This window comes from Pongo abelii, chromosome 1 (genome assembly GCF_028885655.2).
Source record: "Pongo abelii isolate AG06213 chromosome 1, NHGRI_mPonAbe1-v2.0_pri, whole genome shotgun sequence".
Taxonomy (NCBI): Eukaryota; Metazoa; Chordata; class Mammalia; order Primates; family Hominidae; genus Pongo; species Pongo abelii.
Window position 1 is genome coordinate 110,275,986 of NC_071985.2, and position 26,019 is coordinate 110,302,004.

Consider the following 26,019-nt stretch of genomic DNA (forward strand, 5'->3'; position numbering starts at 1 on the left):
CTATCAACATAATGTGGTATCTGCTGCCTCCTTTGAGTAATTTACAGAGGACACATTCCAATAATAAGAAAAAAGAAAACATACACACAGATTGTTCTTTGTAGCATTATTTATCATAGCAAAATACTGCAATAATTCTAAATGTGATAAAGAAAATACTGAATAAACTATAGTATATTCACAGATGGCACTATATACTGCTGTAAAAAATGAATAAGGATGATCTTTATGAACTTTCATGGAGTGATTTTGAGATTCGAAGAATATGTTAAGTAAAACAAGCTATATGCTTAAGAATACATCTAAGGTAGTAGGTTTTATATTAGGAAAGAGGGAAAATAAGAATGTACAGATATACATCACATATACACAAATGATTCATTTGCTTATTTTTGCAAAAACATATACAGGAAGAATAACCCAGAAATGAAACTGATTACCTGAAGGAGATGAGTTGAAACAGGAGAGAAGGGATAGGGAAATATGGGACATCTGAGTATATTGTTTTATATACTGGAGTTTTGAACTGTGCAAATGTTTAATTTTTAATGTGTAAGTCAGCTTGACAATGAATGGGAGAGAAAACATCTAAAATGGAATACTAATATAAATAAATAAATCTATATAGCAAATAGATAATAAAACTACCCAGAAGATAATAAAAAAAGTAATCCAAATAATTTTTGAACTCACTACTCTAACTGAACACTGTCAGTGCAAAATATCCTAAGGATAAAAAGAATTACAAAAAAACCTTAAACATTACTTAATACATTTATTGTTGATGGTGGTATTTATGTAGCAATTCTGAAACTACTTTTGCATATTATAGTATTCTGCAAATGTGTAAATATTTTGAAACATATTGATGCTATAAGTAACCAGGGCTCTCAAGGAGATACAAATATGAAATGAGGGAAAAAAGAACCTATATTGTTAAATTGGAATTACAGAAGTCAGTATCAAATCTTCAAATCTTCATTATGTATACAAATACGCACATACATACTTAAGAACATTCATTGCTAGCTCTGTTCTCTTAAAACGGCCTAGAAGCAAAAGGCATTCATGTAGCAACAAACACATCTTGTGTCCAGATCATAGTTTCTGAATGCCATTACCCACCAAAGGAACCAGGGAGCTCTTTAGGATAATGGCTGATTCTGGGACTGAGGCAGGTAAAGCAAAAGGTAATCATAGAACATCTTATTGTGCCAGAAACTATGAAACTATGCTAAAAAAAAAAAAAAACAAAACTGATGGGCATATGGCAAAGGGTCAGAGAAACAGCTTGATGAGGCTCCCACTGACCAAATATGGGTTAATTTGAGCATTAAAGGAAATAATGACCAAAATCAATAATATAATGATCTTTAAAACTCCATATTGATAAAACAAATGGGGTATAGAAATAAGGAAAGGACAGCTCTTCTTTATAAATAACACCCACAAATAAACAAAGAAGAAATTTTACAAATAGAAAATCACAATTTTTTTTTTTTTTTTTTGAGACTGAGTCTTGCTCTGTCCTCCAGGCTGGAGTGCAGTGGGGCAATCTCTCCGCTTTCCAGGTTCAAGCAATTCTCCTGCCTCAGCCTCCTGAGTAGCTGGGATTATAGGCATGCACCACCAAGCCCCCACTAATTTTTGTGTTTTTTAGTAGAGACAGGGTTTCACCATGTTGGCCAGGCTGGTCTCAAACTCCTGAGCTCGTGATCTGCCCGCCTCAGCCTCCCAAAGTGCTGGGATATAGGCATGAGCCACCGCGCCCAACCCTGAAAATCACTATTTTTAAACTACCAACGTAGTTTACATTCAGCCAGCAGATCACTTATATACTAAGGGGTAAATAAACCTTTTACAATGGAGAGATCTGGCAGCAACAACCTTAACCAAATGATTAAATTTAATATCACCAAGGATGACACAAACTGATTATCATGCAATGATGTGATGCACTAAAAAAGATGTCATCCAGGCCACAGGCGGTGGCTCACGCTTGTAATCCCAGCACTTTAGGAGGCTGAGGTAGGTGGATCACTTGAGGCTAGGAGTTCTAGACCAGCCTGGCCAACATGGCAAAACCCTGTCTCTAAGAAAAAAATAGAAAAAAACTAGCCAGGCATGGTAGTGCATGCCTGTAGCTCCAGCTACTTGGGAGGCTGAGGCGGGAAGATCGCTTGAAACCGGGAGGCAGGCAGGCAGGCAGGCAGGCAGGAAGGCAGGAAGGAAGGAAGGAAAGATAGATGTCATTCATATGGTATTCCTGCCAAAAATGTTTAACTCTAATCTAACCATGAGGAAACAATCACAGCTAAATGGAAGAATATTATCTGGCCTGGATTCTTCAAAAATGCCAATCTCGGTCTCTGCCCCCAGGCAGGGCCGGGTGGCCGCGGTGGGGGAAGCCAAGCTGAGAATGCAGGTGGGTAGCAGGAGGGCGGAGGGCGGGGAGGGCTGGCGGAGGAGGAGGAGGAGAGATGGGGGCAGTGGAGGAGAGGAGGGCAGAGGAGGAGGAGAGGAGGGCAGAGGAGGAGGAGAGGAGCGCCGGGTACCAGGCGGGGGGAGCCGCGGGCTCTCAGGGAAGAGATGGATGATGAACAAGCTTTAGATCAGGAACCTGAGCCCTGCCGTCACCGCCGACAACCTCTGGCAGCTCTTTGGGGACAGGAAGCTGCCCCCCGTGGGACAGGTCCTGCTCAAGCCCAGCTATGCCTTCGTGGACTATCCCGACCAGAACTGGGCCATCCGCGCCATCGAGACCTTCCCGGGTCAAGCGGAATTGTATGGGAAAATCACGGAAGTTGATTACTCAGTCTCTAAAAAGCTAAGGAGCAGGAAAATTCAGATTCGAAACATCCCTCCTCACCTCCACTGGGAGGTGTTGGATGGACTTTTGGCTCAATATGGAACGGTGGAGAATGTGGAACAAGTCAACACAGACACAGAAACCACTGTTGTCAACGTCACATATGCAACAAGAGAAGAAAATAGCCATGCAGAAGCTAAGCGGGCATCAGTTTGAGAACTAGCCCTTCAAGATTTCCCACATCCCAGATGAAGAGGTGAGCTCCCCTTCGCCCCCTCAGCGAGCCCGGCGTGGGGACCACTCTTCCCAGGGAGCAAGGCCACGCCCCTGGGGGCGTTTCTCAGGCCAGACAGATTGATTTTCTGCTGTGGATCCTGGTCCCCACCCTGTTTGTTGGTGCCATCATCAGAAAGGAGGGCTTGACCATAAAGAATATCACTAAGCAGACCCAGTCCCAGGTAGACATCCATAGAAAAGAGAACCCTGGACCTGCAGAGAAGCCTGTCACCATCCATGCCACCCCAGGGGGGACTTCTGAAGCATGCCACATGATTCTTGAAATCATGCAGAAAGAGGCAGATGAGAACAAACTAGCCGAAGAGATTCCTCTGAAAATCTTGGCCCACAATGGCTTGGTTGAAAGACTGACTGGAAAAGAAGGCAGAAATGTGAAGAAAATTGAACATGAAACAGGGACCAAGACAGCAATCTCATCTTTGCAGGATTTGAGCATATACAACCAGGAAAGAACCATCACTGTGAAGGGCACAGTTGAGGCCTGTGCCAGTGCTGAGATAGAGATTATGAAGAAGCTGCGTAAGACCTTTGGAAATGATATGTTGGCTGTTAATACGCACTCCGGATACTTCTCCAGCTTGTACCCCCATCACCAGTTTGGCCTGTTCCCGCATCATCACTCATCCAGAGCAGGAGACTGCGAATCTCTTCATCCCAACCCAGGCTGTGGGTGCCATCATTGGGAAGAAGGGGGCACACATCAAACAGCTGGCGAGATTCGCCGCAGCCTCCATCAAGATCGCCCCTGCGGAAGGCCCAGACGTCAACGAAAGGATGGTCGTCGTCACCCGGCCACCGGAAGCCCAGTTCAAGGCCCAGAACTGGGATCTTTGGGAAAGTGAAAGAAGAAAACTTCTTTAACCCCAAAGAAGTGAAGCTGGAAGCCCATATTGGAGTGCCCTCTTCCACAACTGGCAAACGTGGCAAGACCGTGAATGAACTGCAGAACTTAACCAGTGCAGAAGTCATCGTGCCTCGTGACCAAACGCCAGATGAAAATGAGGAAGTGATCGTCAGAATTATTGGACACTTCTTTGCTAGCCAGACTGCACAGCACAAGATCAGGGAAATTGTACAGCAGGTGAAGCAGCAGGAGCAGAAATACCCTCAGGGAGTCGCCTCACAGCGCAGCAAGTGAGGCTCCCACAGGCACCAGCAAAATGACGGATGAATGGAGCCCTTCCAACACCTGACAGAACGAGACGAAACACAGCCAGCCAGATCGGGAGCAAACCAAAGACCATCTGAGGAATGAGAAGTCTGCGGAGGCGACCAGGGACTCTTCAGAGGCCCTGAGAATTCCAGGGGCCGAAGAGGGGTGGGGAAGGTCAGCCAGATTTGCCAAAACCACTGGGCCCGCCTCCCGCCCCCCAGGGCTTCTGCAGGCTTCAGCCATCCACTTCACCATCCACTCAGATCTCTCCTTAACTCCCACAACGCTATCCCTTTTAGTTGAACTAACATAGGTGAATTTGTTCAAAGCCAAGCAAAATGCACACCCTTTTCCTGTGGCAAATCGTCTCTGTACATGTGTGTACATATTAGAAAGAGAAGATGTTAAGATATGTGGCCTGTTGGTTATACAGGGTGCCTGCAGCAGTAATATATTTTAGAAATAATATATCAAATAACTCAACTGACTTCAATTTTTAATCAATCATTAATTTTTTTTTTCTTTTTAAAGAGAAAGCAGGCTTTTCTAGACTTTAAAGTCTTTCTTTGGGAGGTCTCACGGTATAGAGAGGAGCTTTGAGGCCACCCACACAAAATTCACCCAGAGGGAAATCTCCTGGGAAGGACACTCACAGCAGTTCTGGATCACCTGTGTATGTCAACAGAAGGGATACCATCTCCTTGAAGAGGAAACTCTGTCACTCCTCATGCCTGTCTAGTTCATACACCCATTTCTCTTTGCTTCACAGGTTTTAAACTGGATTTTTGCATACTGCTATATAATTCTCCGTCTCTCTCTGTTTCTCTCTGCCCTCCCTCCCCTCCTCTTCTTCTCCATCTCCATTCTTTTGAATTCCCTCATCCCTCCACCTCAATCCCGTATCTACGCACCCCACCCACTCCCAGGCAAAGCAGTGCTCTGAGTATCACATCACACGAAAGGAACAAAAGCGAAACACACAAACCAGCCTCAACTTACACTTGGTTACTCAAAAGAACAAGAGTCAATGGTACATGTCCTAGCGTTTTGGAAGAGGAAAACAGGAACCCATCAAACCAACCAATCAACCAAACAAAGAAAAAATTCCACAATGAAAGAATGTATTTCGTCTTTTTGCATTTTGGTGTATAAGCCATCAATATTCAGCAAAATGATTTCTTTCTTTAAGAAAAAATGTGGAGGAAAGTAGAAATTTACCAAGGTTGCTGGTCCAGGGCATTAAATTTACAGATATTTTTAATGAGAAAAACACACAGAAAAAGCTACCTCAGGTGTTTTTTTACCTCAGCACCTTGCTCTTGTGTTTCTCTTAGAGATTTTGTAAAACTGATAGTTGGAACATTTAAAAATTTTTTTTAATAAAAATGAGTTGGAAAAAATATAAGATATCAACTGCCAGCCTGGAGAAGGTGACAGTCCAAGTGTGCAACAGCTGTTCTGAACTTTCTTCTGCTAGCCAAGAACCTATATGGCCTTCTTTTGGACAAACCTTGAAAATGTTTATTTTAAAAAAAAAAAAAAAGATGACAAAGAAAAACAGACAGAGATAATACTGGGGATGTCCAGAATTTTAATAGGGTATGCGCCATTAGAACTTTTTGTGCTAAAGGATGAACATGTACTGTTATATGTGAATAAGCCATTATACCACCAGACTGCAATGCCAGTTTCCTCTACTGCAAACGGTGTTCTGTGACAAAAAAAAGAAAAGAAAAGAAAACAAATATATCCAGCTAACAAGAGAGAAAAAAAAAATGCCAATCTCACTAAAGAAAAAAAAAGCTAGACAATTGTTCTAGATTAGAGACTAAGAGACATGACAACTAAGCACAATGCATAACCCGTGGGTTGGGGGAAACCAAAGTAGCTATACAGAACATTATGGGGACAACAGGAACTCTGAATGTGGACTGTATATTAGATACTAAGCCTACATCAAGGTTAAGTTTTCTGAGTGTGATAATTATATTGTAGCTATGTAGGACAATGCCCTTCTTCTTAGGCAATACTTACTGAAGTATTCAGGAATAAAGTGTCATGATTTCTGTAAGAAATTCCCCAATGGTTCAGAAAATACATTACAACTACATATGTGTGTGTAACAGAAAGAAAAAAGGCAAATGTGGCAGAATGTTAATAAATGGTAAGTCTGAATAAAAATGTCTATGAGTATTCACTATATATTTTTGCCACTTTCCTGTAGGTTTGAAATTTCCAAAATAAAAAACTTTAGGGAAAAGTACACTTTTAAAAAAAGGCAAATAAAGAATAAATAAAACAAATTCAACATTCTTTTACTCTTTGATTAGTGTAAAGCTTTCCTACTAGAGAATGACTACTTGTAAGACTTTTCTAAACCATTCCCTGAATGGGGCCAGGCTTGGCAAACAACTCAATGTACACTGCCTACCCTTCCTAACGGTTTAATGTAGGTGATGTCAAGTTACAATGAGTGGCCCCAGACTTGAAAGATACCCAGGAAAAGGTGTCAGCTCATGGCCCTGCTGTGCAGGATTGGAACCACTACCTCCTGCATTTCTGAATCCCTACAAAGCTATCTGAAAAGGAGAATAAGGATAGAGTTTCTCTGGGCCAAATTGTGAACCCAGAGCAATGACCTCAATTCAACATAAGGTGAGGACAGTTCTTCAGCCTTTCAGAGGAATTCCAAACTTAATTGTTCCATTAAGGTAGGAAGAGAAAAGAGTCTTGGCCAAACCTATAGAGAGGGAGATTACTAGAAGGAAAAACAAGACAAAAACAAAGTCCCTTAATGAAATGAAATTTGATACTTACCTAATGTGGATCTGGGTATGCTGACATCCTCTTTGGCAGTCAATGAAGTGCTATCATCTCTGGAAGGTATCTGCATTGAACCCTAAAAAACTGGAAAAGTTGGGGGACTTAGGAAGATGCAGGAACTATGACCACATGACAGTACTGAGAATATTCTCAGAATTTGGTATTAAAATTATCAAACTTACACCTCGAATGTAAAAAGGAAATGGAATCAGTATGAATTATCTAAGTCTATAATTCTTATTAGATCAGTCTGTTCTCCAAGAGGGGAAGCCAATGGAGGTAACTTCAGCATGTTGATTAGAGATGGGTACTTGGGACATCAGGGAGTCTCTCCCTCCTAAATATTGGTGCAGGGCCTGTAATTCTGAATTTCTTTCCATTAAGGCTTGCACCATCTTCTCTCTTCTCAAAAAAAAAAAAAAAGTACTTCTTATTGTGAAATTAACATACCCCATATTATTATGAGATTGTTTATTCTCACCATGACCTCTGAAAAATGCAATCTTTTTTTCCTCTTAAGACAACTCAGATTTTACAAAAACTAAAAGTAAACATGTTAAGTTTTCCCATACCTTGACTGGAAATGCAAAATATCACTCAAGTCTTAATAATTTAGATTCAAAATCAAAACACTCACAACCCCTACTCCTTTCTCTCAAAATGATCAGATTATTAAGGAAAAGAAAATGTATGTAATGAAGTTAATGGATACATGTATTGTTTAGGCACCCTTCCAAATGCAAGGTTTTCAAGAAATGTTTCATACTTTGATGATTAATGTAAAACTGTGGTCTAAGGCCAGGTGCAACAGCTCACACCTATAATCCTAGCACTTTGGGAAGCCAAGGCAGGATGATTGCTTGAGCCCAGGAGTTCGAGACCAGCCTGTGCAACACAGCGAGACCCCCACCTCTAAATAAGTAAATAAATAAATAAAACTGTGGTCTAGGTAATAAATAGAAGGAAAGAAACTAACAGAGTTGACTGTAAAATATATAAATATACACACATCTATAGTCTGCAAATGCTTCCTATTTGCAGACTATAAATGCACTACATGATACTTTTCTGACCTGTGCATTAATCCTTACTTGGCTTTCCTGCTCCCTGGTGCTCACAGACTGAAGCAGGCCTTGAATCTCCATTTCATGTTCCACCACTTGTTTGTTTCGATCACTTAGAAGGTCCTGCAGCATCCTTTCCTTTCACTGTAGACGCTGGCACAGCTCCTCTGCTATCTCACTCTGCCCTGGTCCAAGTTTGCAGAGCAATGTTGCACTAAGATCCTAATGCAGAAAGGACACTGTAAGTTTCTGGAGGAAAGAACTGCCTCTACTAAATATCAAACGGCTTATAAGAATCTATCATAGAAGAAGGAGGTGTGAGATTCTTGAGAATAAGTATCACGTTTTACTAATTTTTGTTTTACCAGATCTAGCACAGGCCTGGAACACAGAAGTCTCTAAATACATGTCCCAGGAATGAATACAAACAATACAGAAAACTATCTCTGGTGGCCACTTATATACATATTGTTTTCTGAAATAAGTCTTTTTCCTATTTGTTCAGGGCATGTAACAATTAATGTTAGATGAGGATAAATGGACACTCAGTTCATTTATTTGTTTTCTCCCCAGTGTAACTTTATAGGGGGAAGCATAAAATGATAAGCTAAAAGGAATACTAAACACTATATTTGCTATCATAGTGATGGTTTCTATTTCTGTACTAACCGACAGCACACGGTGGAGGAAATGGAGGAGCCATACTGCCTAGGTTGATAGTGGATCTGCTACTTATTAGCTATGTTAGCTTGGACAAGTTACTTAGCTTCAGAAATCTGTTTCCTCCTCTATAAAACAGGGATAATAGAATGTGCCTCATGGACTTGTGAGGATTCAATGAGTTAATATCCATTAAGATTTTAAAACAGTACCTGACCCAGAATGAACACTATAACTAATAAAGGTTAGCTATCATATTAAAGATGCAATTTTTAGGTCTCATTAATTCTCACATAACTCATTTGAGAAAGTTAATTGCCAACTTAAGTTTCTAGATGTGGAAAAAAAAAAAATCCCAGTGAAAGTCAATTACTTGCCCAGATACAGAATCACTTGCACCTGGAGAATCGCTTGTACCCGGGAGGCGGAGGTTGCAGTGAGCTGAGATCACACCATTGCACTCCAGCCTGGGCAACAAGAGTGAAACTCCATCCCAAAAAATATAATAAAATAAAAGAATATCAAGCAGCCAAAGAAGCAGGAAAACATGACACATAATGAAGAATCTAATAATCTAGTTGAAATTGACACACATGTTGGAAATAGAAGAAAAGGACATTAGAGCAGTTAGTATAATTGTATTTTAATTAAATGGAGAGGTTGAAGATTTTTTAAATATCAGATTCTGTAGATAAAAACTATGATTTACAGTCCGAAATGGAAGAAGGGACTGGATTAAACATTGCAGAAGAGAAGATTATTGAGCTAGAAGGAATAGAAGTTGAAACTAACATAAATGAAACACACAGTAACAAATGACTGGAAAACATAAAAGGACCATCAGCATAAAAACTTTAAACACCCTAGTATAGGGCTAAATGGAATCCCTGAAGGGTGTGTAGTGGAGAAGAGAGGCAAAAATATTTAAAACATACTGGATGAAAGATTAAGGAGCTTCATGGAAACCATAAACTTCAAATATTACAGAAATATGATGATCCTAAGAACAAGAAACATGAAGAAAACTTCACCAAGGAACATCTTAATCAAATCCATCAAAACCAGTGATAAGGAGGAAATCCTAAAAGGAATAAAGAGGGAAACAACATGTTACATACTGAGGACTAAATATAAGGATGGCATAAGATTTCTCATAGGAAACTTTACAAACAAGAAGTTTGCAATAGTTTTAAAGTACTTAAAAAAAGAAAAACTGTTGCCTACAGTTCTACACCTGGCCAAATTAGCTTTCAAAAATAAACATGAGAAAAAATATTTTTGAAAACAAAATTATCTCCATTTGCAGATGGCATGATCCCATATATAGAAAATCCCAAATAATACAAATGCAAACACACATACATGCACACAAACACCAGACACACACACACACACATACACACTACTAGAGTTGGGAAGCTAATTCAGCAAACTTTCAGCAAATAAACAGTTGTGTTAGCAGTGAACAATCTGAGAAGAAAATTGACACAATGATTTCATTTATAATAGCACCTGTAAGAATAATATGCCTGGGAATAAATTTGTTCAAGAAGGTGCAGTACTTGTACACAGACAACTACAGAACATTGCTCATGGAGATTAAGAAAGACCTAAATAAATGGAAAGACATCTTGTGTTCATGGGTTGGAAGCTGTAACATGGTTAAGATAAAAATACAACTCAAAGCAATCCACAGATTCAATACGATCCTATCAAAACGCGGTCTTTTTCACAGGAATGGCTAAGAACTTCATATTCCTAAAAAATAGCAAGTGTCCCCCCAAAACAAAAGCAATCTTGAAATGCAAGAAGGAACACTCTCTATTCCAAAGGTGTTTAACTGCTCTCAGCAATACTTGGTAGTCTTCAATATACAGGCTTTCACATTTTTTTTGGTTTTGTTTCTAGACAGGATCTCACTCTTTCACCCAGGCTGGAGTACACTGGCACGATCACAGCTCACCGCAGCATGGAATTCTCAGGTCTATGACATCCTAGGGCCTCATCCACTGAGTTCCTGGGACCACAGGCTCACACCACCACACCCGGATAATTTTTCTGATTTTCAGTAGACATGAGTTCTCACTATGTTGCCTAGGCTAGTTTCAAGCATCTGAGCTCAAGCAACTCTCCTGCCACAGCCTTCCAAAGTGCTGGGATTTGAAGCCGAGCCTGGCTGGCTTTCACATCTTTTCTACGTAGTTTATATTTCTTGATGCTATTGTGAGCCTGGCTGGCTTTTACATCTTTGCTATGTAGTGAAACCCTGTCTCTACCAAAAACACAAAAAAAAGAAAAAACAAAAAAAAGAAAGAAAGAAGAAAAGAAAAGGAAAGAAAAGAAAGGAAAGAAAGGGAAAACTAAAGAAGAGAAAATCTCTGAACTAAACTTATTCCTCAAACTCCGACCTTACAAATCTCATGTGCCCACCTCTTCTGCCTAGATGAAGAGGGGGGCATGAGGCAGAAGAGAGGTGCATGTGGGATTGTTGGGCCTAGACGGATTGAATGGTTTCAGTTTCTGCTTTTGTGTCTCATGAAAGCAGTTCATTTTGGTTGTCATCTCCAGGGTCTGAACACAAGGCATTGATTGGCATCAATGTTCAAGATTTAGCAGGAGTAGGTGCCTTTTTTCAGACCCAGGAGTCAAAGCCCTGTAAGCTAAAAGCACAAGGATTAGTTAATATGACGTTGGTACTGCAGGAAGTCCTATTTCTCTCTTACATGTCACAAATGAAAACACTGTGATTTGGTGTCCAGTAGTTACTGCCTGCAGCACTTCCAACCACTGCATTAAATTGGTTAGGATACTCCCTGCATGTACCTAACTGCCAGCATCTAATCACAGAACCATGACCAAAAGCATAAAACACATGCCAAATTTATCAAAGTAAGACAATTAACATTTCTCTCCATCATTTAACAAAACAGTAAATGCAAAGAACAGTTTTAGAAATTTAGTATGGGGATAAATAATCTCCTTTTCTTTAAACACCATACAACAAAACAAGGACAAAGTGAGAGTAAACACACAGTAATTTTTTCAGCTATGTTATTTATTTATTTATTTATTTATTTTGAGACAAAGTCTCCCTCTGTTGTCCAGGTTGGAGTGCAGTAGCAGGATCTTGGCTCACTGCAACCTCTACCCCCACCTACCAGGTTCAAGTGATTCTCATGCTTCAGCCTCCCGAGTAGCTGGGATTACTGGCGCACACTGCCACCTCCAGCTAATTTTTGTATTTTTAGTAGAGATGGCGTTTGGCGGGTGTTGGCCAGGCTGGTCTCAAACTTCTGGCCTCAGGTGATCTGCCCGCCTTGGCCGCCCAAAATGCTGGGATTACAGGCATGAGCCACCACACCAGGCCCTCTTTTCAGCTATTTTAAAAGAGCATAACCACATATTTCCAAGACTGGTTTCTACTGATTACTGATTAGGTCACTTTCACCACTAAAATCTTCAAACCAGTGCAATATTTGTACATGTTTTGTTTTCAAGTACACACATGAAGGCCTAACAGTGATACAAGTCTTGGGTTCAAAAATCACTAGAAAGTCTCACATCATTTTTTTCATCACCACTTAATCCAAGTGAATGTCGCTTAATTTTAATAATGGTAAACACAACTAGGTTGAGAGAAATCCCAATTCATATAATTTCCTAAAGGACAAGGCCAATCTGTCCCGAACATGGAAACTTTGTACCCATATCAGAGTTTTTCTTCATTAAAGGAAAGGGTCTGCAACCAATTCAAATGATTGGTCAAAACCAACTGAAGTTACTGATTGCATTGAATGTGTACCAAACCTCAGGCCATGGGTGCCTGAGTCCTAGTGTGCCTGTGACATCCCCTTGGGGTGGTGGAACTCTACCTTTCAATGATGGTAAGTCTTGGGAAAGAGCAACTCTACTCTCCTTGTCTAGTATATGTAGCTTTTGTGTCTAACTCTACTCAGCAGGTGACCTATACCTGGGACCAAGGGTAGGAAGGGTTCCTTCCTCCAACATCAGTGGCAGATGCCTTTTGTTTCATGTGAGAGAAGCAACTAGGTTTTGTGTCTGTGCTCTGGTGGTGGCCGATCATGACCTATATGCCTACACCACTGAGGGAAGCTCAAGAAATTCTTTCCCTGCCACATGTTTCTTGTCAGCACTCAGGAAATGTGGGAGGAAAAGACTTGGCAAATGGGCAAAAACACGCTATGTATCTGGGACTCGCATAGATTCTAAGCTGTCACAATAGTTCACATTTGGCCTTCAAGAAATGATGAAAACTTCAGTGATTTTCTCCAACCAACATTTATGGCTGCCATCTTTTTCTTCCATTATCTGGGAGGAAACTGGTTCATGTGTTTGTCCTTCTTTAGTGGGGGTTCTCATGCTTTGGACTTCAGTTAATCTAGTGGCCTTCAAACTTCAGCTCTCTGGTGGCATCAAAACACATAAGATTTTGCAGACCATACAGCTTTCTCTTGTCATTAGAGTGGAACAACTGTCTCTTGCAGCTTTCTACGTCTTCAACAACTGTAGAATCTATTTTATAAATTCTTTATTTTCTCTATTTCTACACTAATTTCTCCTCAGGATAGTACACAAATTCTGTTAGCTGATCACTTCTTTTGAGGCTATGAGATAGAAATAATGAGCACCTTGAAGATCCCAGCAAAGGAGCATATTCATTTGGTGCTCAAGGGAAACCTGGACCCACACCTGTACTGAAACTCACAACTGTCACCCGCAGCTCTAGTTAAATTTTTTTTTTTTTTTTTTTTTTTTTTGAGATGGAGTCTCACTCTGTCACCCAGGCTGGAGTACAGTGGCACGATTTAGGCTCACCGCAAGCTCCACCTCCCAGGTTCACGCCAGCTCTAGTTAAATTTTTACAACGAGACTCCTTCTTCTCAATCAGCATACTAGTCTTAAAACAAGTTTGAGATAGGGACTATCTTAAAATAAGCTTCCCAAGAGGCTAAGATTTGCTGGGACTCCAGTTTGTGGTCAAATGCGGACCAGCAGAGTACAGACAACATTGTTGGCCCAGGAGAAGGCAACAATACAGGGAGATGCCACATTTTTTATCAACCTCAGAACAGTTATCTCAATGAATATTCAAATTGGTGATTGAAGTATTTTTTTCTCCAAGCAGATGATAGGCAAAATTGGAAAAGTTGCCTTGGTTGTATAAATGATTGTGTGCTCAGATTGAATTTGAGGGTACACAGGTGCAGCCTCCAGCAGAAAAGATTCTAAGGACAGGATGTGGGTAGAGGATGCAATTATGGAACTTGATATTTTTCCCACCTTCCTTTTCTTTCTTCCTGTTTTGACTGGTCTTGTAATCCTAGCCCCATGCATCAATATACATACAACTAAGAGAGGCAATATCAATGCAAAAGACACAATATCTATACAATGAAATCAGATGGTGCCTATTGCTAAAGGTCCTTTAACTTCACATCATGTAGCCCAGTTAGGTGAATACCACCCACCTACCAAGGGTATTAGTCAGCTCAGGCTGCCACAGAAAGATAACAAAGGTTGGGTGACTTAACAATAGACATTCTCTCAGAGTTCTGGGGGCCAGAAGTTCTCCTTGAGTCTTTTGTGAGCTTAGATGTGCTAGCAGGATTGGTTTCTGGGGAGGCCTCTCTTCCTGGCTTGCAGAAAGCCACTTTCGTGCTATGTCCTCCCATAGTCTTTCCTCAGTGGCTGCGTGGAGAGAGATTCTTTGATGCCCTTCCTCTTCCTATATGGACACCATTCCTACCAGATGAGGACCCCACTTGTATGACCTCATTAACATTAATTACCACATTAAAAATCCTACCTCAAAATACAGTCAACTTGGAGGTTAAGCTTTCAACATATGAATTCACAGGGAAACACTTCAGTCTATAACATCAAGCAATACAGATGATCCTAAGATCCTCTACCTATTAAATCCTGTGACATTTGCCTGGTGGTGCGGCCAGAAATAAGCTGTTACCAAGGCTGCTATTATTGTTAATTCTATTATTAGGAAAGCACACCTGAGCTGGTTTGCATGCCATATAGGAAAGAGTGCAGATCAAACAGGTATGAAATAAAAATAGGGGAAAATGGTAGCAAACAAAACAGTGCTCTTAAATGAGTCATGAATTTAGGAAGGACTGAAATTATGCAATTTCAAGAAAATCCTATAGTCTTTATCAGGAGAATGACTTACCAAGGTTCCTAAACTAGGGAGAAAAGGGTGGTATGGATTAAGGTCCACACCTGACTGTTCGGGATAACGTAAGTTCTTGGCTAATCAGCTATATGGTGTGAGAGACAGATCAGCACTCAAAGAAAATTCTAAGATTTCTGGATTGAGTGCATGTAAGGACGGAGTTTCCATCAACTGAGGTGAGAAAACTGCAGGTGTGGTAGGTTGCAGGAGGAAGAAGAGAGATCAGTTCCAGGCCTCAAAGCCTTGCTTGAAAGAGGTTTCCATTCCCCCATCTCCATTTCTGCATCCCCTTGAGTCTTTTGTGAGGCTGGATGCAGAGGTGTCGGTGCTTGGCCACTTCTCCCCCTGGGCATCTCTCCTCTCACCTCCTCCGACAGCCACATCCATGGCCTTATGTCTGATGACCATCTCCCAGCAAGATGTCATTTTACAAAGGTGATCTCAAAATCAGCTGGGTGAGGTCACCCACTCCTTGATTTGTGTGGCCTTGGTGGGCCCCAGGACCACTTCACTGCTTCTCAGGGGAGTAGGTCTTTTGTATGGAACTCTTCATCTGAAGGACGCAGGGAGGAAATGGCACGTGGGGAGGGAAGGGAGGGCTGCACCAGGGAGCCTACGTGAGCAGATCTAGGCTCTCAATGCAAAGAACATTTAACACCTGAGAGGTTCTACTCAGTTACTATTGTTAACTTAGGATCTCATTAACGAAAATGGTATAGAAATTTGTTTTCTCCTTGGTTACATGTGCACCTACATAATACCATGGTTTCTGCCTCTTGGCTTAGAAACCTACAATATTTAATATCTCTCTAGCCCTTTATGGAAAAACGTTTGCTGAACTCTGCAGAGAACAATGCCACATGCTTTACAGAAAGGGACACTCAGGAATCTCTTTTGCTAATTTTTTTGTGTTGGATGTTTTTTCTGGCAAACAATAAATTCCCTTTCTTGGCTTGTAATGATTAGTCTCCGGATGGTTGTCATCTGCAATGAAACACTACATACGGAAACCTCAAAGTAGAAAAATCCTAGAAGAAAACCTAGGAAATACCATTCTTAACATCACCCTTGGCAAAGAATTTATGGCCATTCTTAACATCACCCTTGGCAAAGAACCCCCAAAAGCAGCTATAACAAAATAAAAAATTGACAACTGGAACCTAATTCAACTAAAGAGGTTCTGCACAGCAAAAGAAATTATCAACAGAGTAAACAGACCACATACAGAATCGAGAAAATATTCACAATCTGTGCATCTGACAGATGTCTAATGTCCAGAATCTATAAGAAACTTTGAAAAAGCAACAAGAAGACAAACCCCAAATAATCCCACTAAAAAGTGGGCAAAGAGACATCAACAGGCACTTCACAAAAGAAGACACACAAGCAGCCAGCAAATATAGGAAAAAATGCTCATCATCACTAATCATCAGAGAAATGCAGATAGAAACTCCAATGAGATACCATCTCACACCAGTCAGAATGGCCATTATTAAAAAGTCAGAAACAGATGCCGATGAGGCTGTGGAGAAAAGGCTTATACACCTTTGCAGTGAATGTAAATTAGTGCAGTCACTGTGGAAAGCAGTTTGGAGTTTTCTCATAGAACTTACAACAGAGCTGCTATTCAACCAGTAATCTCATTACTGGGTATATACCCAAAGGAGTATAGATCACGATAACAAAAAGACACGAGCACTAGTATGTTCATCTCCAAGCTATTGACAATAGCAAAGCATGGAATCAATCTAGGTGCCCAACAACGGTGGATTAAAGAAAGAAAATGTGGTATATACACAACATGGAATGCTACACACCCATAAAAAAGAATGAAATCACATCCTTTGCAACAACGTGGATAGAGCAGGAGGCTATAATCCGGAGGAAACTAACGCAGGAACAGAAAACAAAATACAGAATGTTCTCACTTAGAAGTGGCAGCTAAATAGTAAGCTCACACAGACATAAACAGAGGAACAGTAGACACTGTGGACTATCAGGAGGGGGAGAGGAAGGAAGAGGGAGTGGGTTGAAAAACTAGCTATTGGGTACTATGCCCACTACTACCTGGGTCCAATATACCCATGTAACAATCCTACACATGTGCCCCTGGTATCTAAAATAATGGTGACATTTAAACAAGAACAAAATCATATTTTACTAAAAATAATTAATACACAGAAAGTATGACAGACATGGATTTAAATGTTTTAAATATTACAAATAAATAAAAGATAATATTGAGATAGAAAATTGTACTAAATCTGAGCTTGGAAACAACTTTTGTGATCTGTAGTGATCACCAGCCACTTCTGGGAGTACAGCAGCATTCCTGATACAATGTTGATAGACTACCATAAATGTGAAAGTTCCTCTGGGAAGCCTAAGAAGATGTTTTTCCATTTTCAATGAAGCCAAATAACCTTAAATCATTTTCATAAGAAACTGATTGTCTGTACCCAGACATTAATCTTTTGTATTCAGTTGAACAAATGATTATCAATGACTCTTTATGGTTTCTACCAAGACAGAAATATGTGAATTTGCTTACATAAGAACTTCTTTTCTGGAAAGGATTGGATTTGATTATAGGCTTACAGGATTGAATTAAACCTTTGATGAAGTTTTCATGAAGAAATTGGGGTGAGACTTTTTGAGGCTTTGACTACATGAATATGAAAAATGAGTCTGTGCACACATAAAACTGGGCATCAGATTAAGAGAAAGCACGAAATTGGAGAAAGTACATGTAACATGAGAAAACCTGATTAGTATCTAGAATAAGTATTTCAAACTCCAACAAATCAATAAAACCCAAGGTTATGTCCAACCAAGCTGAATTTTAATAGTTAGAGATGCTGGGTGACCTGATTCACTGGTGAAGCAATTTTGTCTTGACATATGCAGAGGCTCCAGAAGCCAGAAGAATCCCACGTTGTTTTACTGCTCCTCTGCTGGTGTTAATCCCTAAAGGCAAACAGATTTAGGGCTGATTTTCATCGGGGGAGGCAGTGACATCACAGATTCCATAAGCACAATGTGCATTGATGGATGTGGCCTCGAAAACTCCTGAGACTTCTTCCACATCTCCTGAAAGACAGGAATGCATCTCACTTACCCCTGCCTGCAGAAGTATACTGATTCCAGCAAGTCCCAAAGACTCAAGAGCATGAGAAGAACCTGAAACCTGTTATCCAAAACCTAATATGACAATTCTCTTTCTTTTAGCAGTTTTAGGATTGCTAGCATTTCTGGCACTAGCCATTAGAAAAGTATAGAGACTTGGTGAGGGTATGAATGAGCTTCTCTTAGGATCTTTCTTTTGACATCTTTTCAGGGTTCAGGATGTAACTGTGTGTTTGTTTTGTAATTTGGTACCTGGCAATAATTTCCACATGACATCAAGTAAGTATTTCTCTCTTACACACACACACACACACACACACACACACACAAATAACAGTTTGCTATGAAAAGGGCAAAATAAATCACTACTAATTGAAACAATTTCTCTCACCTGCAGAGAAAACAAAGGGGAAGAAAATATCCAATAATCATTATGAGAAAATATCCTGGGCCTTAAAGACATACAGTGTCCTAATGAATGGCTTGATGAAATGCTTAACCCATGGAAGCAAAAAATGAAGCACACTGCGGTACATCATCCTGGAATGCCAGAACTCTAGGCATAAGCAAAAGATCCTGAGAGCTTCTAGAGGGGTGGGGGGAAAACTCCACAGAAAAGGTTAGGTCTCAGAATGTCACTGAAATACTTCATAACATTAAAACTAGAAAAAACAATCTGAGCACACTACTGTTAGGATAAATTTTTTTCCACCATGAAACTTGCAAACGTGTGATGCATGCTAGGCACAAGTACTTACATTAAAATGAAAGAGAAAACCACTAGGAAAACCTGATATCTGAGAAACTGGAGATCCAGAATGATAGAGGAGGCAAGGGAAGCCCCAGGATGGCAGCTACGCAGTTGGCCTTGTGACCAGTCAGAAGTAGGGTGAGCAGAGGGATGCAGGACCTCATGTGGGGAGCGTCCAGAGAACAACTACCAGTACAATGGAGAATTTATATGACATTTATTGATGGCTTGAAGAAAAAATCAGAAATTACAACCAGACTTGTAAAGCGCTTAAAAGCCATCACTCCCACTCCCACCAGAAAAAAGCTGAACAAATCGAACATCAATAACTCTACTTATATGCAACAGAAGATGGAGGTCCTAAGACATGCCAACCCTATGAAACCTGGAGCCATGGGCAAATACAGAGAATCACAACTTACCTGGATCAGCAACCGCTACTGGAGCCAGCATTGGGTAGATATACTTCAAAGGGAACTGGCTAATTGCTGGAGCTGACAGCAACCTAGCCTAAGAGGTAAAAACTCCTGGGGGCCTAACTAGTGGGAGCCTCCCATACCTTCATGAGTTTTGTCTCCAGAAGACTTAGGGTGACAACTGGAGAAAACTTCTTACATGCTTCTGGAGGGGAAGGAGAGGTAACTGTTGAATAATATGCCCGGTGCAGAACAGCAAATATTGCAGAACAGCAAATGTTGCTGCCTGATCCTTTCTCTGGAAGCTTCATCTCAGAGGGGCACCCGGCTGTATGAGGTGTTAGTCGGCCCCTACTGGGAGGCGTCTCCCAGTTAGCCTAATCGGGGGTCACGGACCAACTTGATGAGGCAGTCTGTCCATTCTCAGATCTCAAACTCTGTGCTGGGAGAACCACTGCTCTCTTCAAAGCTGTCAGACAGGGACGTTTAAGTCTGCAGAAGTTTCTGCTGCCTTTTGTTCAGCTATGCCCTGTCCCCAGAAGGTGGAGTCTACAGAGGCAGGCACACCTCGTTGAGCTGCGGTGGGCTCCACCCAGTTCAAGCTTCATAAAGAAGAAAATGCAAAGGCAATTAACAGTGTCATCAGCAACATCCTTTCAAGAGAAATATCAGTTTCAGAGGGCTGTTTCTTACTGTTCCTTCCTTAGTACAGATGGCAGGCATCACGAAACAAAGAGCCATTCAGTAAAAGCTACCCTACAGGGAATGAATACCATTCAGACTAGATATATTGACAACTTTTCGCTCCTCTAGGTTAACCTACTTTAGAGCATTTAGAGAAGGAAACAAGCTGGACATCCTGCAGGCAATACTACATAGTATTTCAGCTAAGCTTCTGAAAGATTTTGGGAGGCAGTGGGTTTGAAATAACAAGTATTACTTTACTTGGCAGTAGGGACTGCCTATTAAAAGTGAACCACATGTTTTAACTAGTCTTTTGAGCTGAGAGTAAAGTGATATTCTCTTGGAAAAATTAAGGATCCCAACAAGATTACACAGTTGAATAGGAAGTCATACAAAAGGTGAGTCAAAGGAATATTCTGGGCAAGATTCTCTTTTCAAAACGATTCTGAGTCCAGTCCAATGGACAGTTATACATCATCAAGGTTCACATTTGTGTTCCATAACTGGGTGAAACATTAGCATGAAAAAACAGGTATAACTGAAGACATGTCTCAGACTGAACAAACCCAATCCTCTATATAGCACACAAAGAAAAACCAGATTTTAGCAATGCTACTTCTTATCCTCTTTAATTAATTAAGAAATTTAAGAAATATATACCAAAGTATAACTGATGTTTCTTACTATATGGGTTATTAACTATAAGTTAAAAGTTGGGGGACATCATCTACCAAAAACAGTAACTATAGCTTTGGAATATCTGAATCCTCTGTATCAATATTTAGATGAGTAGTTGGCAAACTATAGCCTGGCAGCCACCTGCTTTTACAAATTAAGTTTACTGGAGCATGGCCATGCTCGTTTGTTTATATATTGCCTATGACTGCTTTTGCTCTACAACAGCAGAGCTGAGTACTTGTGATAGAAACCTTCTGGTCCACAGAAGCCTAAAATATTTACTATCTGGCCCTTTACAGAAGAAAGTCTGCCAACCTCTGCTTAAATAGCAGTGAAAGATGCAGGTTGTGATCATAAAATGTAATAACCATTATGTAAAATAATACTTGTCTATTCTCTATAGTCATAGGATCTATATCTAGCTCATCCAAAAAAAGGTTTGGATTATTAAAGTTTAAAAGCAGGAGAATCAGAACATACTTCTATTTTACCATAACACATGTTATTCATTGTTCTATCAAGAGACCATTATTACCAACTCTGATTCTCCCTCTCTCTCTTTTTTTAAGAGATGGGGTCTCACTGTCTTGTCCAATGATCACAGCTCACTGCACATCCTCAAACTCCTGGGCTCAAGGGATCCTCCTGCTTCAGGCTCTAGGGTAGCTGGGACTACAGGCGTGTACTACCACACTCTGCTAATTTTTCTTATTTTTTTGTAGAAACAGGTTCTCACTTCGTTGCCCAGGCTGGTCTTGAATCCCTGCACTTAAGTGATCCTCCTGCCTCAGCCTCCCAAAGTGCTGGGATTATAGGCGTGAGCCACTGTGTCTGGTCCCTCTCTCTTTTTTTAACCTTTCAATGTTTTGTGATTAACCATTTGTACAGTAAGTTTTTCTTTTTAAATTTTGTTTTCAACTCTGATTATCAAAGGATTTGAGAGTACAGTCTCTCTACAAGTCTCAAGTACCAGGGGTCTATAATGAACTCACCTTGGCACTGGGTCCTAACTTTAGAGTGAAAGACTACTTTACTTTTAAAAGGTTTTTCCAGGTGGTGATAAAAAAAGTACAACAAAAGTCTGCGTAGCATAGTTGATGAACCCTACATATAAATGCTGGCCTAAAAAAATACTCAAGCTTGCAGATTAAGAAGCAAGAAATATTTTGGATAGGCTGTCTAATAAACTAACAGGTCTATTATTTGGAGGGGAATGAAGAGTTACTTTAAAAAAGTGTTTTAAGAAACACTTTAAATTCAACCAAACTTGACCATGACTGTAAAATCAGTAAAAGTAACTAAGTTAAGTAAGAACTGGAGTTCAGTCTTCAGAGAGATCATTAAGTAGCTCTGAGGAATTCTAATCTTTTCAGGTAGAGATTTTCAATCAGTAGAACAATGTGAAGGGCTGTTACTGGGATTCAGTCAGTGAGCAGTCCTGGGAAAATAAAGCTTCTAGGAGTGAAGCCTAGACTGCAGCTTCACAGCCTCACTCCAAAGAGTTCTTCAGAGTTAATGGTCAGATCTTTTTTTTCCTGGCATCTCATAATCTTTGTCAAACCAGCTATTAGGTGGCTGTGACCCATATCTGCTGTGATCATTGTAGTTACTGTGACTAAACTATTAACAGTGTTTTTTTGTTTTTTTTTTCAGTTATGAGATCCAGGTAGATTTTCCACCGTAAAGAATGTAGCACAGAACTCGTCAAGAGGAGTTTTCAGTACTCTTACTCACCCGCAATTCAATACTCCCAAGATTTCAAAGATGATGAGCTCAAACATGATGCAAGAAAATGCAAATATCACGGAGAAGATCACCTGTACAACATACTGACGTTACCTGTTAAAAGCCAAATAGAGACTTGAAGTTATTTCCTTGTTTAAAAACTGAACTGATAACCTCCTTCTGGTTACAAGTCAGAAACTTATTTTGAGGAAATTCTCAAGTCACTGGAAGTAGGGCCACAACAACAACTTGCCTGGAGCTGAAGAAAAAGATCAAAGTAGGTGGCACTTCTGAATCCTGAGTCACTATTACCAGCATCCTCTTGTGGAAGAAGAATTTTGAGGACAAGAAGATGAAGTGACACGGTCATAGGTAGCACTTAGAATTCCTGACGCACACTGACAAAAAACTGACAGATTTGTATACAATGGTTAATGTTTAAAGGGGTTCTTCAACACTCTGCAGATCCTGGATCAGTTCTGGAACCTCCCCTGGGAGGCCTTAAAGTATTGGGCAGAAGAAAATCTCCAGAATCCCAGGCTCTTTCAGACAATAAACTCCCTGGGAAAGTTTAATGGAGAACATCCTAGAAATGACCCAAATGTAGACTAAAACCACTGATCTTATTACTAATTAGGAGAACTAATTAGGAAATGTCGAGTCTAGGGTGGTGATCTTCTGAATCCAAAGCTTAAGATAAAAACAACACCAGCCTTGGGATTTTGGTTTTAACTTAAAATATAAGACTCGCAATTCAGGGCCAGATAGACAAATGAAAGGGAACATTTGTGAGACATTATGAATTAAATTCTCTCCTACAGAATAACTATTTGCTATTGGTGCATATCCTGATATGACTAAGGCATGACATTCCTTGCTCCTAACTTCTGGGCTATATTTGACTCGCCTTTTTCCCCCCTTTTAAATCAGTTAAGCCTAATTATATTCTCCAATCTAATAGTTATATAGTACTTATTTGGTAAAAGCTTCCTATCTTGGAAATGAACATAATGTTTCTTTAATGGAGGCATTTTTCTTGTCCCATTTTAAAACAATCTAAATTCATATAGTGTAAGTATGACAAAATGATTTATTCTCACCTCATAGTCCTTAAACAACTGGCGCATAAAGAAAAGCCACCCAAATCCAAAAAAAACAGTATCTGGGGGAGAAAGAAAATAGAATGTCAATATATATTTTCTTTTCAGAAATGTTTTATAGAAACTCTTTTATGATAAAAGGTCTGCTAACCAGACGGTTAACTTGTTTCAGGGATTAAAGACAAGATCCACTCTTATAAGACCTACTTATTAAAGCTCATGACATTGGAAATAAATGTTTAAATGCTCTTGGATTTTTGAAGTTATCCATGTTACAGAGTGTGCTTTAAGTAAGACAAAAATGGAAGTATATATTTTCCCATAATCTTACGATAATCATTATATGAGCCACAGAAGTTCGCAAATAGAAAAGGAGTCAGTGGCCAAGCGTGGTGGCTCACACTTTTAATCCCAGCACTTTGGGAGGACAAGGTGGGCAGATCACCTGAGGCCAGGAGTTCGAGACCAGTCTGGCCACCATGGCGAAGCCCCCTCTCTACTGAAAATACAAAAATTAGCTGGGTATGGGCACCTGTAATCCCAGCTACTCCGGAGGCTGAGGCATGAGAATCCCTTGAATCTGGGAGGCGGAGGTTGCAGAGAGCCAACATTGCGCCACTGCATTCCAGCCTGGGTGATAAGAGTGAGACTCAGTCTCAAAAAAAAAGTAGTCAGAGTGAGACTTGCTTCTTATGGATGATTCCTGACTGCAAGTATTTTAAAAAAATACCAGCCTGGCCAACATGGCAAAAACCCATCTCTACAAAACATACACACACATAAAAATTAGCTGGGGGTGGTGGGGCGTGCCTGTAGTCCCAGCTACCTGGGAGGCTGAGGTGGGAAGATCACCTGAGCCTAGGAAGTTGAGGCTGCAGTGAGCCATGATTGCACCACTGCGCTCCAGCCTGGGCAACAGAGTGAGACCCTGTCTCAAAAAATAAATAAAAATAAATTAATTTTAAAAACAAAAACTTCAGGGGAGAGGAGTTGAGACCAAAATTAGAGGAGTAGTAGAAAGACTAATATTTTTTATATCTGTTTCCTTCAGAGAGTTTTCTTAGCTTCTCCACCATCCTGCCTAATCTACATAAAGTGGTTTTCATCTCAGTGTAAAGCCGAGAGATTGCAGGATCCCTCTTTCGTCAGTTTTGTTTCAAACTGGCAGAGACCGTAGCCACATGACAGCTGACAAAGCTGGTCTGTAGTAAACAGAATTTTCTATACATAGACACACACTGACACAACTACTCTTTTCTTCTTAAACTGGCTAGGACCTTTATGAATAAAATGATTTTATGTCTTTCTAGGGACTACTTTACTGAGCAAGTGTAAACTCAGTAGTTTAGCACAGACTACTTTAGCTTCTTATGCCCCTGCTGCCTAGCAAACTCACGTGTTCAGCCCCCTGGAACTTCCTTTGGTTCTTTAGATCCATATTCTTTCACATCGAGATCTCTGTAGATGTCCTCTGACAGGAACTTCTCTCCAGCCCTCTCGAGTTATGCTATTTACTCCCTCTGGAAGGCCCTCTCTGCCCTCCCAAATGCAGATAAATTGCTCTTTTTATATAATCCTATTTTATATTGTACTTCCCTCATCAAAGTGCTTACCATACAGTTTTGTAATGCCTGATTTAAATATTTTTTGACATTAGATTATAAGCTCTATGAGGACAAAAACCATGTTTGTCTTGTAATTTTTGTATCCTTGGCATCCAGCACAAAGCCTGGTACGTAGCAGGCTCTCCATAAGTGCCTGCTGAATGGCTAAGTCGTCTACATAAAAGATGGTTTATTCTTCAGCATTCAATCTTAAATTTTCTGTAATAACTACTATGTGCTATGCTAGGTGCAGAGGATACAAAGATGAGTAGAATGGTTGCTATCCTCTAGGAGATCACAATATAGTGAAGACAATACATAAATAACATAATATGGATATGCAACGATAGAAATACATACATGATATTGTAAAACAATATGAAAGAGGGGGTTAGGCCAGATTTTCTGGAGAAGATAATGCCTGAGCTAAAGGAAGTTTTAATTTGGGGTTAAAACCTGATATTGTGTGGAAATATTGGGATTATGTGCATTTTTCTAGAGTGGTTTCAAGGTATTCATCACACACTCAAAGGTTTCCACCACCCCTAACATATTAAAAATCACCCTCTCAAAGGATGAATAAGAATCAAGTAGGGAGGCTGGACACAGTGGCTCATGCCTGTAATCCCAGCACTTTGGGAGGGAAAGGCGGGTGGATCACTTGAGCCCAGGAGTTCGAGAACAGCTTGGGCAATGTGGTGAAACCCCATCTCTACAAAAAATACAAAAATTAGCTAGGTGTGGTGGTGCGTGCCTGTAGTTCTAGCTTATGGGGAGGCTGAGGTGGAAGGGCCACTTGAGCCTGGCAGGTGAAGGCTACAGTGAGCACATCACTGCATTTCAGCCTGGGTGACAGAGCGAAACCCTGTCTCAAAACAAAACAAATGAACAAAAAAACGAATTAGGTAGCGTAAAAATAGG

The 26,019-nt window shown here is 40.4% G+C and overlaps 1 protein-coding gene and 1 pseudogene across 1 annotated transcript in view; both read left to right on the plus strand.

Moving 5' to 3' along the window:
* The window catches only part of LOC100447686 (neuroblastoma breakpoint family member 12), a 2,265,351-nt gene that overhangs the window by 348,931 nt on the left and 1,890,401 nt on the right, over positions 1-26,019 (plus strand).
* On the plus strand, positions 2,594-4,371 carry LOC100440817 (insulin-like growth factor 2 mRNA-binding protein 2; annotated as a pseudogene).